This window comes from Heloderma suspectum, chromosome 3, assembly GCF_057233095.1.
Source record: "Heloderma suspectum isolate Gila_16-S chromosome 3, 16-S_ref, whole genome shotgun sequence".
Taxonomy (NCBI): Eukaryota; Metazoa; Chordata; class Lepidosauria; order Squamata; family Helodermatidae; genus Heloderma; species Heloderma suspectum.
Window position 1 is genome coordinate 37,064,368 of NC_139460.1, and position 15,741 is coordinate 37,080,108.

The window sequence follows — 15,741 nt, forward strand, 5'->3', positions numbered from 1 at the left end:
GCCATCAAGCTGGTGTACAACAATTTAAAACATTAAAACCTTGGAACAATAAAAAGAACATTAAAAACAGTAAAAACATTAAAATATTTTAAAAGTTTTTAATTTTTAAAGGCTAAATTGAAAAGATGCATCTTTACATTCTTTCCAGTCAATAATTTCTTTAGCAGTATTGGAAACTCCAGCAGCCTACAAAATCTATCAGTTCCTGTCACTTATTTCAGGAGCTCTGAGTTGTGTGGTAATGGGAAGTGGAAGAGGAAATGAATGTAATCCACCAAGAACATCTCTTGAGCAACCTCCACTTTAGGGTGGTCATTTGTCCTACAGAGGACAGTGCTCTATTCGAAGGGCTGCCAGAGGACCCTCCTCTGTTTGAAGGAGTCTTCTCTTTGAAGAGCTTTCCTGTCCAATTCCAGTTTAAAGATAAAGAACTGTAAGAACTGTTGCCCATCAACAGTTAGTACCTGTATAGCAAACTGACCAGGCAGACACACAAGTCACCTGGTCAGGGTCTTCCACGCTATGGTGAGATATATTGTATTCCTATTTAAACTATAATTATTTCTAAATCTGCATACACACACACGCACACAAATTTTATGCAAATCTCCATCCTCCTTTTTGGTGAAACATTTCCTCTTTTTTGATGAGTCACAAATAGCCACCCTAGTCCATTTTTGTAGGAAGGAGCTCTACACACAGACTCTGTTGAAATAAATCAGGGGTGGGAAACTGCAGGAGGTCTGGGGGCTATGTGCACTGTGCAGTTCATGAGGTACTGTGATTTTTAAAAAATAATAAAAATAATTAGTGTCTCACCATGGCAATGATGTGTGCATTATCATCCAACAAGATTTTGTGAATGCCAACTGCTAAAATAACCTTTACTGTTTGTACTGTCTGCATTTCAATTCCCTCTGACAACACAATTCATAGCTGCCCTACCCCGCCCCCCACATGCTTATATAGATTTTCCAGTTTGAGGTTAACACTTCATGCAACTGATGTAGTTGACAGTGTCCATCAAGCTTATGCCAGAATAAATGTGTTAGTCTTTAAGGTGCCAGAAGACTCTTTGTTGTTTTTGCTGTAACAGACTAACAGGGCTACTCCTCTGAAAATCATCTATAGCAGCCATTCTGGTTGAGGATGATGGGAGTTGTAGACCAACACCGGTTGGAGAAGGCTGATCTACAGATTCCCTTATGCTAAATTGATCAAGGGATCAGTTTGTGATACATGAAAGAGCACAGATAGTCTTTAAAAGCCCATTTCACAAAGTGTTGCATCTCTGCAAATCCCAAGGACTGGGGCTTAAACTAATTAATTCATAGTGACCACTAAATAGAGAGGATGAGCCCTGTCTCAGCTACAGAGCACACGTTCTCCATGCAGAATGTCCCAAGTTCAGTTCCAGTGCCTTCAATTAAAAGGTCTAGGAAAAAAAACCCTACCCAAGCTAGTGAAGAGCCACCATCCGTCCAAGGGTGCTTCCACACTAAAAGATTTAGTGTGGAATTGCCATAATTCGTTCACTCACTTTTTATGGGGCATCCATATGACATTGCCATCCAAAAGCACCTGGATTTGACCAGCCCCGTGTGATATGGACACCCTTGAACCGAATTCGCACGGGTCATGGTAGATGTGCAGATGCCCTTTATAAATGGGGCAAAACAATATCATCAAATTGTGATTGTGGGCCTGAAAAACAAACTATTGAACATATAGTGACAGAGTGTCAAAACTGAGCCTACAATGGAGACTTTGCTGATTTCCTGGCTGTCACAACAGAAGTAAAAAATTATATGTGTAACCTAGACATACGTTTGTGATCTTCCTGTCTATATTTTCTATTTTACATTTCATATTTATTATGCTCTATGTTTTTATTGTAATGTGATATAAATGTGCCATACGATAAATAATAAATCCAATCACTGCCATCCTGTATTTTCCCTGTTGTTCTTCTGTCTAATCCCAGACTGCAGAAAGTCTGACTTGTTTAATAAAAATGGAGGAGGAGTGCAATCCCCATGGGTGTAGGTGCGTTTAGTGCTGCTCTTCCATTTTTTTAAAGGCCAGAGTTTTGACACAGGCAATAATGTAACAGGAAAATGAACTTTATCACAACTCAGCACACAGCCATTACAACCTTTGCAGTGTGTGCAATGGAATGATGCAGTTCATGTTAATTTTAAAAACAACCTTTTTATTATTGCTAAAACTTTATCTTGCTAGACTTTCTTTTAAAAAAAATGAAAGAAAGGTATGCTATAACAATAACGCTGTGGTGTTGAACTTTAAAACACACACACACACACACACACACAAACACGCATCCCTTGTGTGTAGCATTATTGTATTATAGCTAACACCATAATTAAAAAATAACGTTATAGCAGTATAGTGTTATAGCGTTATGCCTCTCTTTCATGTAGAAAAACATATTCTAGCTGCAAAAGTGTTTTAGTGATAATTAAGACATTGATTAGAAAAACAAAAATGGGGTCACAAAATTTGTTTTTGCATATTAAATCCCTGAATTGCTCATTTTTAAATCTGTTGTATTTTAAATCCCTGCATTGCTGCTAGGTTTTATTGTAGTTTGTACTTATATGGTAGTTTTAAGCTTTTGCATTATATTGTATTTTATTATTCATTTTGTGGTTTTAATTGCTGTGAACCGCCCAGAGAGCTTAGGCTATTGGGCGATATAAAAATGTAATGAATAAATACATAATTAAAAATGATTGTCACTGCAATGGTTGTAATGACTGTATGTTGAGCTTAATAGGGTTGCACCCATGGCAGCTGCATTAAGCCCACTGTTGTGAGCAGAACATAGCAAGATATACACAACAGTACAGAAAGTCAATTGCAATTCCATTTGCAGTTTATTGGTTAGGGCCAGGAGCCGCCCATCTAGAAACAGTACAAGTACTAAACAGTACTGGCCTAGATGGACCAATGGTCTAACTCAGTTATAGGGCAGCTTCATATGTTTAACTAAGCTAAAATGCCTTAAAGAACATCTTTAAGGCATTAGAAAACCAAGGATGTGTTTTTACCAAAGAAGAGTCTCTGATGTAATTGTGGAAAGTTCCCAGAACAGTCATGTATGAATGTATGTGTTTTCTAAATAGTATCCACTCAATGCAGCACTTTACAATACACTCCTGATTAAAACACATTCAATCAATAAAGACAAACAATGAAAAGCATCAGTGCAAAAGGTTGAAGCAGGGAGAAGGCAAACTACAGATAGAGTACAACAAAAAAAATCAAACACTTTTCAGTTCCCTTTAATTTTAGCAGGAGAGAACTATGCACATGTTCACATCTCTGTATAAAATAATCAACAGTAGGTCCACACACTGATTACTGTGCACAGCTTATTGTTCATTTATTTTTAAATTTTCTTGCCTGCTTCCCCACCACTCCTGCCCAGTGGGTATGTAACCAAGTAAATGAAATCTATCTACCCCTCATCTCAAAATACAAACTAAAACTGCACACAACTGCCCCCCGCCCCCGAGAAGCTAGGATCCAAAGAGCTACTTTAAGTTGTCCAGGGGGCTTTGACAGACACAGGACTGTTGTTGCTGTTTTTGAATTTTACTTAATTTATTTTGAACAGCAGACCTCTGCACTACAACTGCTTCTAAAACACCATTCAGTTTCAAAAGAGGTTCACCACGTGGCATGGAGAACTGGGGTGCTTCCAGACAAGGTTTATGTCATGAAATCACCCGGCCTCATTCATAGAATTTTACAGGGGGTCCAGACATAATTGTCTTCAACTTGTAACACTCCTGTGTTTTTCCACCCCAACTTTTTTCTTTCTATGAAAAATCTATTAAGGAAGAAAAGATGGAATAGCTACACGAAGTCTTTTGACTAAGGACTATCTGGAAACACCCTTAGTGTTCGAGAAACGCAGTTCCAAAGCCCCCCACCCCCCACCCCTGGGCACATTCATTCTCAAATGCCAGTTCTGGTTGCCCTGGAAAAAAAAGGAAATAGAGCTGGATAACGTGCAAAGAAGGGTAACAAAAGAAGGTGAGTATGTGAAATGTCCACAAGAGAGCTTAGAAAAGATATGGTGGTATTGGGGTGGGGGATAGGGGGGGTGAAACAGAGACCAGAAAACAATTGTTGCTAAGCATAACACAAAAAGAAAAGGATCCTCAGTACAATTAATATGTAATGCACTTCAGGACAAAAATAAATATTTGTTCCACGTAATAATAGGATGTTTTTTTCAGCACAATTATTTTTTTGGAACAGATTGCCACAGAATAGTATCCTTTCCAATTATACAACTGGGTTAAAAAAAGGACAAGACAGATTCATGGCAGATAGGACTACCAAAGGGTATTAAGATGGTTAGGTTACACATTCTTCTGCCTTAAAATATTTAACAGGCTTTTAAAGACCATTTTTGCTCTTTGAAACACTACAAATGGATCCAAAAAGCTCATGGAAGCTAGAAGTGACCAGGAGAGAATGAAATACTCTCTCCATCACCATTCCTTAAAAGCATCTGGAACTGACTTTTATCAGAGACAAAGGTATTATTTAGAAGGACTATCGGCCAAGCTCTATAACCACTGCAACAGTAGTACTGGGCATTTTATAGCACTTTACAGAGGTTAAAACACTTCAAATATATTATCCTGGGGATGCACCAGACTCATCTATTCATTTATTACATTTCTATACTGCCCAGTAGCCAAAGCTCTTTGAGTGCTTTACAAAGATTTTAACGTTAAAAATGCAATATACCAACGTAATATAAAGCCATTTGCATACAAAAATATAAAACAAGTTTGCACAATCAACAATAAAAATCCCAGGACTCTTAAAATGTTTATCATACGCTGTCAAACGTCTGAGAGTAGAGGAAACGCTTAAGCTGGCACCAGAAAGATGACAATGTTAGTGCCAGGCGGACCTCATTGGAGAAAGTGTTCCATAATCATCTGAATCTCCCTTGGAGGAGGCACTTGGGGAAGGGCCTCAGATAATGATGCTGGTGGTCATGATGACTGATGATGATGATGACGATAGTGTACAGGTTAGTTCATATCGGGAGAGGCAATTTACACCATAGATATAAATATGACAATTTACACCATTCTGGTATTAATTGACATGTGCACTTCATACAAAAAAGGAACATACAGTTGAGGAGAGCCAAACCCTACCCATTCCCCTGTCTTACTGTGCTAATCTCCATTGCTAAAATAATTTTTCTCCCTGGCCTGGCTCATTTTTGGTACTGGAGCTGGTCTGGGAGAACACTGCTTCATGCAGCGGGTGTAGTGAAGTAAGGCAGGGCAAGGCAGAAGGCTTTTGCTCCCCCATGCTCCTTTCATGTAAAATAAATAAATAAATAAATAAATGACACCCACCCACCACCTTCTGTATATCAGAACAGCACAGGCAGCTAATAAATACCTATGACTGTCCCATTGCAATGGAACATTCTGCCTTGGAAGGCAGTGGACCCCCCTTCACTAGAGGTTTTAAAGCAGAGGATGGATGACCATCTATCAGGGATGTTACAGAAGCAGATTTCCTCCACTGGACTAGATGACTTTTGAAGTCCCTTACAACTCTTGCATTCTATGTTCTTGTTTGTCACTTAGTATTCTTTTTGACAATCCTGAAAAGTGTATCACTATTAGTTTTCTGTTGGAGGTCTGAAGATGGCACCTCAATCCAGGCTAAAGAGCAGGCAGAAGGCCACCCGGAACACCCACCAGGAGACACGCTGCACCCCCAAATCTCATCACAATGCATAATTCATCCCAAGGCCATCTGGAACAACAATGCCCCAGTTTCCTTGTAGGGTGGCCATATGTCCTGTTTTACAGAGGGCAATCCTCTGTTTGAAGGGCTGTCTTGTCCAATTCCAGTTTAAAGATAAAGAACCATAAGACGTGTAGCCCATCAACAGGTAGCACTGGAAGAGCAGACTGCCCAGGCAGGTACACAGGCCAGCTAGTCACAGTCTTCCATGCCATGGTGACATGTACTCTATTTCTACTGAAATTATAACAGTTATTTCTACATTTGCATCTATACATATACATTAGCACATGCCAATTTTATGCAAATTGCTGTCCTCTTTTTTGGTGATTCATAAGTGGCTACCCTATGCTTTAACCTCCTCCCATCCCCACATCTGAGACCCAAGCTAAGGTGGTAGTATCTTCATATTGCTTGTATTCCCTAGCAGGGGTGAGCAACTTGTGGCCATCCAGACGTTTTGGCCTACAACTCCCATCAGCCCTAGCCAGCATAGCCAATGGTGAGGGAAGGTGGAAGTTGTAGGCCAAAGCATCTGGAGGGCCACAAGTTGCCCACCCTTGGCCTAAGGCCACTTAGGAAGATCATAGAGAATGCAAAATTTGACCAGGGATTTTCTTACTTAGCCACAATGCTGCACTAGCTCTCATGGTCCTGTGTTCAAATTATACTCTTGTTCTTTCCAGAGCAGTCACCTAAGGCTGTTATTTAATTCTGCAAAACTGGTTGGAGATGGGCAACAGGAATCCTTGTGGTCCCTTCATTTTTCATGTGTGGTGTTTTTGTGGTGGAAAAAGTGATTGTGTCAAGTGCAAACATGTGGAAAGGACAAAAATCAGTGAAGATACAATAACTCTCATGGCCTTGACTGTGTTCCAGTTTCACTATGAGTCACCTAGTATTATTTCTACAATTCATCCCTTGTGGCATTTAACACTGTCAATCATTTCAGTTCATTCACCATGTAAAATAAATGGACCATCCTGTTTGCTAATCAGAAGCACTTATTAGCTCACAGGGATGGCTTGAATTTGGAAAGTATCCAAAACTTAAAGAGTGTTGCAATAAATGATACATTCATAAGCCTCAAAGGACACTTAAAACAAACACCCATGTCCCCAGTGAAAACTGAGTATAATTTTCCTCTACATGCAATTTGGAGATGTAGTCATACTTTCAGAGCAGACACACCTCACGCTTATGAGTTCACAGAGATCACAGTTAAAACAATTGTGAATCCCAAATCCCACTCTTACCACTGAGTGGTTTGCCATTGACACACACATACGCACACCTTTGTGCAAACGCCACGTACACCCTCTTTGGGATCCAGTTAATGGCAAATGTTTAGGAAATTAGCTATCTGTTTTGGAAACCAGAAGTAATTAGTTCTAACTTTAAAATTTCCACAGAAATCACAAGGAAGGGGAAGGAGTAGTCACAGCTGTAAATCTGACATGACAACACTCAAAGGCACTTGCTGTGTTGTAGTTCAGTTCACATGTTTGCGCCTTCCCAAAACAGGATCCAATACACGGTGGGCAAGTTTACAATATTATGGTCTTACAAAGTGGCATGTACATTCTAGAGACTGCTCAACCTTAGAAGTGGGATGTGCCTGGGACATCGACCAGCTCTTGAGAAGGAATCTGGGACAGAGGGGGAGATGGGAAAAGAAAAGACAGCATGACTCTTAAGGATACATCAAGCTCTTAAGGAAGTAGATTGTGCCATGTTTGAAGATGCAAAGATAATCAGCTGGGAACCGTCTTATATAGAGAAGGAAGCCAAACAACGAGAGGAAAGCAGCGTATGCTCCTAATTTCGCACAGGAAGCTCCCAGCACCTCCTGCCTAAGTGAGATAAGAAAACTCCCATGGCCTATTCTGGACAAGGCCACTGTTATCACCCTTAGCTTCACACTGTCCTCTCCCGGCTCCACAGTTTGCTCCCTTAATGAGATCTTACCTCTACTTGCTTGCAGCTTGCCAAGTACAATAGCATGATATATTTATAACTATGGATAGGGAAGTTTTCCAGGCTAAGAGTTTACTACATGTCACCTTGGTATTTGTCCATAGAGTCAAAGTACAAACTAGCTTCTTGATTGAAATGAGAACCTTTATGAAAACTAACACAGAGATTCACAGTACTGAATGGGGTTTGGTCACACGTAAAGGTACATGTACTTCCTCCAATCTTAGGATGGGAGAATCTGTAAATTTTGATTTCTCTCAGTTTCTGTTTTTCCAATCTTAAATTCATCCCAAACTTTGAGAATTTTTTTTAAAAAGTTTCCATGAAAATTCATACTCATTTTTATGTCCATCTCTGACTATACATTAATTTTGTATGCAATTTTGCCTAAAACACATATATTTTGCAGGGCAATTATCCTAATTGATGCATCTTAATGTTATTTTCACTAATACATGCATTTTTGTGAACATTCCCCTCAAATATTTGCATTGTTGTATGCATTTTTTGAATGGAGAACTCCACTGCAAAGTTCAGAGGTATGAATTTTGACAGATAATTAGAGTTTCAATTCATGTATTGGTTCAAAAGTACAAAATTAGTTAAGTTCACATTAAAAAGAATTGTATACCACCTGAGGACATCTGCCAGTTGGGTGATATATAAATTTAATAGATATAGTACATAATTTTTTTAAAAAATAATTGTTACCGGGGCAACATCTATTATTAACTGGTGTTTTCTTATATCTACCCTCTAAAGAATTAGAGGGTAGAACATTGCACTGAGCCAGAGAAAATGCCCTCCTATATTTGGGAGTGGGTAACCAATTTAAATAGGCCTGTCAAACCCAGTGACCAAGGAGAGCATGGACCCTATGCCGCTCTGTAAAGGTCTTAAGAATCGATATCTGTTAGCCTTAGTTTAACAGTACATTTGGCTTTCCCCCAGTTAATAGATAACAAATCAGAAGGAGACATTCAGACCTTCTCTGTCAACAAAGGGAGGTCAGGCTGGAAGGGGTGGGGCCAGTGTATGTGTCTCCTTCATCATTGTGATTTACAAGCACCTTGAAGGGGAGGGGCTGTAGCTCAATGGCAGAGCACATGCCTTATATGCAGAAGGTCCCAGGTTCAATCCCCGGCACCTCCAGGAAAAAATCCTGCCTGAAACCCTGGAGAGCCACTGCCAGTCAGTGTCGACAATACTGGGCTAGATGGACCAATGGTTTGACTCAATATAAGGCAGCTTCCTATATTCCTATGAATATGGCTATTGTCTATTTAACAGATTATTTGTATCTATTTAGCTGACAAGGTGATTGTGACATTAATAGCCTGCCCTGATGAACGGCCACACTAGCCCAACAGTTCATAAGAATGGGCTTAAAAGATCGCACCAGCCCTTGCCATAGCACTGACTCTTGCACCATTGTATCCCTAGCATAACTTAAAAGGATATCTGTGCAATGGTGTCAGAGGCTGAAAGGGAAGATGGGTTGGCTGTGGCCCTAGAGTGTCACATTGGGTCCTTTTGGGTAGTCCAGAGAGACTGCTGAAATAGGCCATATGTCCTCCTTGACAGAGGACAGCCCTCTATTTGAAAGCATCATCTCTTTGAAGGGCTGTCCTGTCCACGTCCAGTTTAAAGCTAAAGAATCATAAGGAGGGACAGCAGCAGGGACCTTGAAGTTGCCCATTAACAGTGAGAACCTGGACAGCAGACTGAGCAGCAAGTACATAGTTCATCTGGTCATGGTCTCACCCACTATGGTGAGATGTATTTCTATATAAATTATAGTCATTATTTATACATTTGTGTCTGTACATACAAATCAGCATATGAAAATTTTATGCACATCTGTCCTTTTTTTGGTGATGTGGAAGTGCCACCAAAAGATGGAATGTCTGTGTAGACGTGCAGTTGCGTGAATGACTTTTAAAAGTAAATTGCAGCTGCTGTGGGCCTGATCTGGATTGGGCCCCTGGTGTGGTGAGTGTGGAATTTAAACCTTTACCCCTCCCCTCATCACTGCAGTCACAATCTGGACTGGGCCCCTCACATCAGGTATTTGCTTTGGGTAAAAGTTTCCACTGGAGTGAACTGGAGCTTCCCCTCCCCCGACAAACACAGTGCAAATAGAAAATGAAGGGAGGCTCACAATCTGGATCAGGACTGCAGGGAAGGTCAAATGTTAAGGGTCCCCCTCTCCCGCTGCCCCGCCATCAAGATCCCAATCCAGATTAGCTCTTCCATGCCTGCCATATAATTATTTTAAGCCATTCACACAACTGCCAATTGCATGAATGGCATCTCATCTAGTTTGGCCTTGAGATCACTGCACATAAACACAGGTTTCGATAACGATCTTGCAATGCAAGTCTATAATTTAATTAATTAATTAAATGTATGTTCGGCCTTTGCAGTAAAATTCGCGCCCAAGACAGATAAAAATACTTAATTTGTATTTTAAGTAACAACATTGTAATTGAAAGATTAAAACTCACCAAATAAAAATGCATCTCAATAAAACACATGAAATGAAACACACATATTGATAAAAACACATCGGTAAGAAGGGAAAAAGCAGATTAAAACCTACTTCAGCGGCACATCAGCTTAGCTGTCAAAAGATATGTGTTACCATAGCCAGATCTGACATCTCCAGGAATCGGTGCAGTTGGTGCGCTACCCTTAGCTGGGCAAACACATTCCTGCCTACTGCCAAAACTTGGGCATGCAGGTTTAAGGCTGAATACAGGAGTACACCCAAACTGTGAACCTGAATCTTCGAGGGGAGTGTAAGCCCATCCAGCACAGGCTGACTCCCTGTTCCTTGATCTGCCTTTTGACTAACCAGGAACATGTCTGTCTTGTCTGGATTAAGGTTTAGTTTGCTTGTCTTCATGCAGTCCATTATTGACATCAGACAATGATTTAGAACAAGAACAGCTTTCTTGGATTTCAATGGAAATGAGAGATAGAGTTGGGTGACATCAGCGAATTAGTGACATCAAAACCCCAAACCCTGGATAACCTCTCCCAGCGGTTTCATGTATACATTAAATAGTATGGGAGCCAAGATGGAACCCTGAGGGACAACATAAAGCCATGGCATCAAATAGGAATTGCCCAGTACATCTCCTGAAATTGTTTCTCCAGGGATGATCGGAACCACCATAAAACAGTGCTTCCAAGTCCCATCCCAGCCAGGCTGACCAGAAAGATACCATGGTTGATGATATCAAAAGCTGCTGAGTGGTCCAGCAGAACCAATAGGGTCAGCCTCTGCACTACCTAGTTCCCAGCATAGATTGTTCAATAGATTATCCAGAGACCAAAGCAGTCTCTGTCCTGTAATCAGCCTGAAGCCAGATTGAAACAGATCTAGATAATCCACCTCATCTAGAAACACCCCTGGTAGAGACACTGAGGATTGTCTTATTGGATAAGACCCAAAGTCCCCGTGCTATAAAAGTATTCTATCTCCCCTGTTGCTTGTCTCTAGAGTCTTATACTCACTCAGAGAGCTTCTCCACACAAGGCTAAAATCCCACACCCTTACCGGGGCTTCTGCTTCCATATTTAGGGGACTGGAAACAAAGCCCTATGAGGAGAGACTGAAAGAATTGGGCATGTTTAGCCTTGAGAATAGAAGACTGAGGGGAGATATGATAGCGCTCTTCAAGTACTTGAAAGGTTGTTACAGAGAGGAAGGCCAGGATCTCTTCTCGATCATCCCAGAGTGCAGGACATGGAATAATGGGCTCAACTTACAGGACGCCAGATTCCGGCTGAACATCAGGAAAAACTTCCTGATTGTTAGAGCAATACAACAATGGAACCAACTACCTAGGGAGGTGGTGGGCTCTCCCACACTGGAGGTGTTCAAGACAAGGCTGGACAGCCATCTGTCAGGGATGCTCTGACCTGGATTCCTGCATTGAGCAGGGGGTTGGACTCGATGGCCTTGTAGGCCCCTTCCAACCCTACTATTCTATGATTCTATGATACCTTGCAGGATGAAGATCGCCTGCTTTACACATGTTTTTTCCCCCAGGAATGTTCTTTCTGGGCAAATTCTATATGTTTCATTATAGAGCCACTAGATGGTGCTGTGATATAGCAGGTTTCCAGAAATTCACTGGAAATTTATCACGCTTCAGAGCAGGATAAGATTTCTTATCAGGCTTTCCCCGTTGAGAATAATGCCGCTATAATGGTCAGAAAGCAAGGGACGTGCCCTGGAGGTTGATGACGTCATGTAAACAACCCACAAAAAACCATGAGTGACCAATCACGAACACACAATAAAAACCTCATGTAGAAATGCCCAGAGTATACTGCTACTGAATATGAAGATTCTATTTAGCTATAATGGTTATAGCTGGACCTCTTTTCCACGAAGCTACATCAGTATAGCCAATGGTGAGGGATGATGGGTGTTGTAGGCCAAAACATCTGGAGGGCCACAAGTTGCCTACCCCTGTTCTACAGGTTCTGGAGAGGTTCAACATGTCTAGTTTAAAAGTAAAATTGGGAGCCAGTGTGGTGTAGTGGTGAGAATGTTGGACTGGGAGCCAGGAGATCCAGGTTCTAGTCCCCACTCGGACATGGAAGCTCACTGGGTGACTTTGGGCCAGTCACAGACGCTCAGCCCAACCTACCTCACAGGGTTGTTGTTGTGAGGATAAAATGGAGAGGAGGAGGATAATGTAAGCTGCCTTAGGTTCCTTGCAAGAGGAAAAAAGGTGGGATATAAATGCAATAAATAAATAATAAAATCCAATGCATGTCTACTCAGAAGTAAGTACCATGGAGTTCAATGGTGGCTTACTTGCAAGTACTTGCAGTGTGTATAAGACTGCAGCCTCAGGGACCCTGTTAAGCCAACTAAATTTTTAAACTGGCTGAACTTTGGAAAAGGCATCTAACCACTATTCAATGTGGCCAGAGACAGACAATATTTTTTTTCTGGTGGTATGATAGAAGTACTATTACCTGTGGTGTCCACACTTATCCCATTAATGTTCTTTGTTCACAGATTTTTATACTGGATCAAAAATACTGCACAATCTGCATGAACAGAGATGATAGTGGGATAAGAGAAATGGGGGTATACCCTATAGGAAACAATGGGTTCAACATGTCTATTTCACACATAAAACTAATCCATGGAATGGGTTGCTGAATTCTAGGTTGTTGAAATGTGTGAACACGGCTATGCTAACAAACCATGGTCTGTTAACCGCAAACAACCCAGAAAGAAAACCTATAGTTCATTGTTGGATTGTGAACTCTAGGTTGTTCAAACCATGGGTTGTCATTATGTGCAAATCCAGAACCGTGGGTTGTTTGTGGGTTGTTTCACCTGGCTATAGAGGCAGCAGGCAAGAGCAGTTAAAAAAAACACCCAGCCACTCTTCATGCCAGTGCTACAGTGCCTTAAAGGCAGTTGGGATACAGGAGGGAGTGGGCAAAGGAGGAGGGAAAAACCAACCCAGGGATTGAGAAAACAAAACCACAGTTTGTTCTATCATCTGCCGGACAAATCCTGAATAGGGCAACTAACCATGAGTTAAATAAACCAGACCATTGTCTATCATACTACCTTATTCTTTTATGTCCCCAGCTTGTCTTATATGCATACTATTTAAGCAGGCCATGAAAATATTCACCCACAACTATCTTACCTAAATTTTAATCCAAATTGGATCAACCCATCACTAGGTGGAAAGCACTACCAAAATTTGTCACTGCATACATTTGTGTTTTATGCTTCATCATCATTTATTAGATTTGGGAAGCGATGATGATGATTTAAAGCAACATTAAACCACACAGCAATAGAACGTGATTAATAAAGACCTCGGTTCATTGAAGACACATAAAGAAGCCTTTGACAAAATTTCAACATCAACATCAGATTAGTCAGAAATAAATGGCTGCTGTATTAACTGTGTCATTATGACAAGAGCAGACAATTGGAAATTAACATCACTATGTACAAACAGGTCTACATTAGTTCCAATTATCTGGGTTGAGTATTATTAACAAGAGGCTATTTGTAGTCTGTTCATGGAGAGCCAGGGGCTCCTTGAGAGCAATTTCATAGAACAGCAATTGCTCTTTGTTAGAGGCATTACATTCAGGTACAAAATACAAGCCTACAGCATACAATCATTTCATTTACTCTACCATGTGTTTAGTCTGAAGAAATGCTAAAACTATTTCTGCTGAATTGTTTTAGCTCTTCATCTTGTGAGGAGTGGGATCTCCACAGTTGTTTTCTTTGCTTTTGTTGTTCAGTCATTAAGTCGTGTCAGACTCTTCGTGACCCCATGGACCATAGCACGCCAGGCTTTCCTGTCCTGCGCTCTCTCCCGGAGTGTGCTCAAGTCCATATTCATTGCATTGGTGATGCTATCTAGCCATCTCATCCTCTGCCGTCCCCTTCTCCTTTTGCCTTCAATCTTTCCCAGCAACAGGGTCTTTTCCAGGGAGTTTTCTCTTCACATTAGGTGGCCAAAATATTTGAGCTTCAGCTTCAGGATCTGTCCTTCCAATGAGCAGTCAGGGTTGATTTCCTTTAGGATGGACTGATTTGACCTCCTTGCAGCGCAGGGGACTCGTAAGAGTCTTCTCCAGCACCACAGTTCGAAAGCATCAATTCTTCGGTGCTCAGCCTTCCTTATAGTCCAGTTCTCACAGCCATATGTTGCTCCTGGGAAAACCATAGCTTTGATTATGCGGACCTTTGTCGGCAAGGTGATGTCTCTGCTTCTTACTATGCTGTCTAGGTTTGCCATAGCTTTCCTCCCAAGGAGCAAGGATCTTTTAATTTCATGGCTACAGTCACTGTCTGTGGTGATCTTGGAGCCCAAGAAAATAAAATCTGTCACTGCTTCCATTTCTTCCCCTTCTATATGCCAGGAAGTGATGGGGCCAGATGCCATGATCTTAGTTTTTTTTAATGTTGAGTTTCAAACCAGCTTTTGCACTCTCCTCTTTCACCCTCAACAAGAGGCTCTTTAGATCCTCTTCGCTTTCTGCTGTTAGGGTGGTATCGTCTGCATATCGGAGGTTGTTGATAATTCTCCCAGCAATCTTAATTCCGACCTGTGATTCATCCAACCAATTTGGAACCAATCAGTTGTTCCATGTCTGGTTCTTACTGTTGCTTCTTGACCCTCGAACAGGTTTCTCAGGAGACAGGTAAGGTGGTCTGGTACTCCCATCTCTTTAAGGATTTGCCACAGTTTGTTGTGATCCACACAATCAAAGGCTTTAGCATAGTCAATGAAGCAGAAATAGACCCTTTTCTGGAATTCTCTTGCTTTCTCCATGATCCAGCAAATGTTGGCGATCTGGTCTCTAGTTCCTCTGCCTCTTCGGAACCCAGCTTGTACTTCCGGTAGTTCTCGGTTCACATACTGCTGGAGCCTAGCTTGTAGGATTTTGAGCATCACCTTGCTGGCACGTGAAATGAGCGTAATTTTACGGTAGTTTGAACACTCTTTGGCATTGCCCTTCTTTGGTATTGGAATGTAAACTGACCTTTTCCAGTCTTGTGGCCACTGTTGAGTGTTCCAAATGTGTTGGCATATTGAGTGCAGCACTTTAACAGCATCATCTTTTAGGATTTTAAATAGCTCAGCTGGAATACTGTCATCACCGCTAGCTTTGTTGTTAGTAATGCTTCCTAAGGCCCACTTGACTTCACTCTCTAGGATGTCCAGCTCAAGTTCAGTGACCACTGAACTGAACTTGGAAATGTTATCCAACACTAGGGATGGATGATAGCCCCTTACCTGGTCCCGTAGCTTGCTTCGTAGTGGGGTGGAGGCGCTCTGTTCCTCCCCCCGAAATTCTTGGCAGGGGGGGAGGCACCCCATCCCTCCCCGCTGAAATTCTGGCCGGGGGGGAGGCGCCCCGTCCCTCCGGCCA

The 15,741-nt window shown here is 41.4% G+C and overlaps 1 protein-coding gene across 1 annotated transcript in view; it reads right to left on the reverse strand.

Moving 5' to 3' along the window:
• The window catches only part of FLT1 (fms related receptor tyrosine kinase 1), a 202,649-nt gene that overhangs the window by 108,750 nt on the left and 78,158 nt on the right, over positions 1-15,741 (reverse strand). The window lies entirely within an intron of this gene.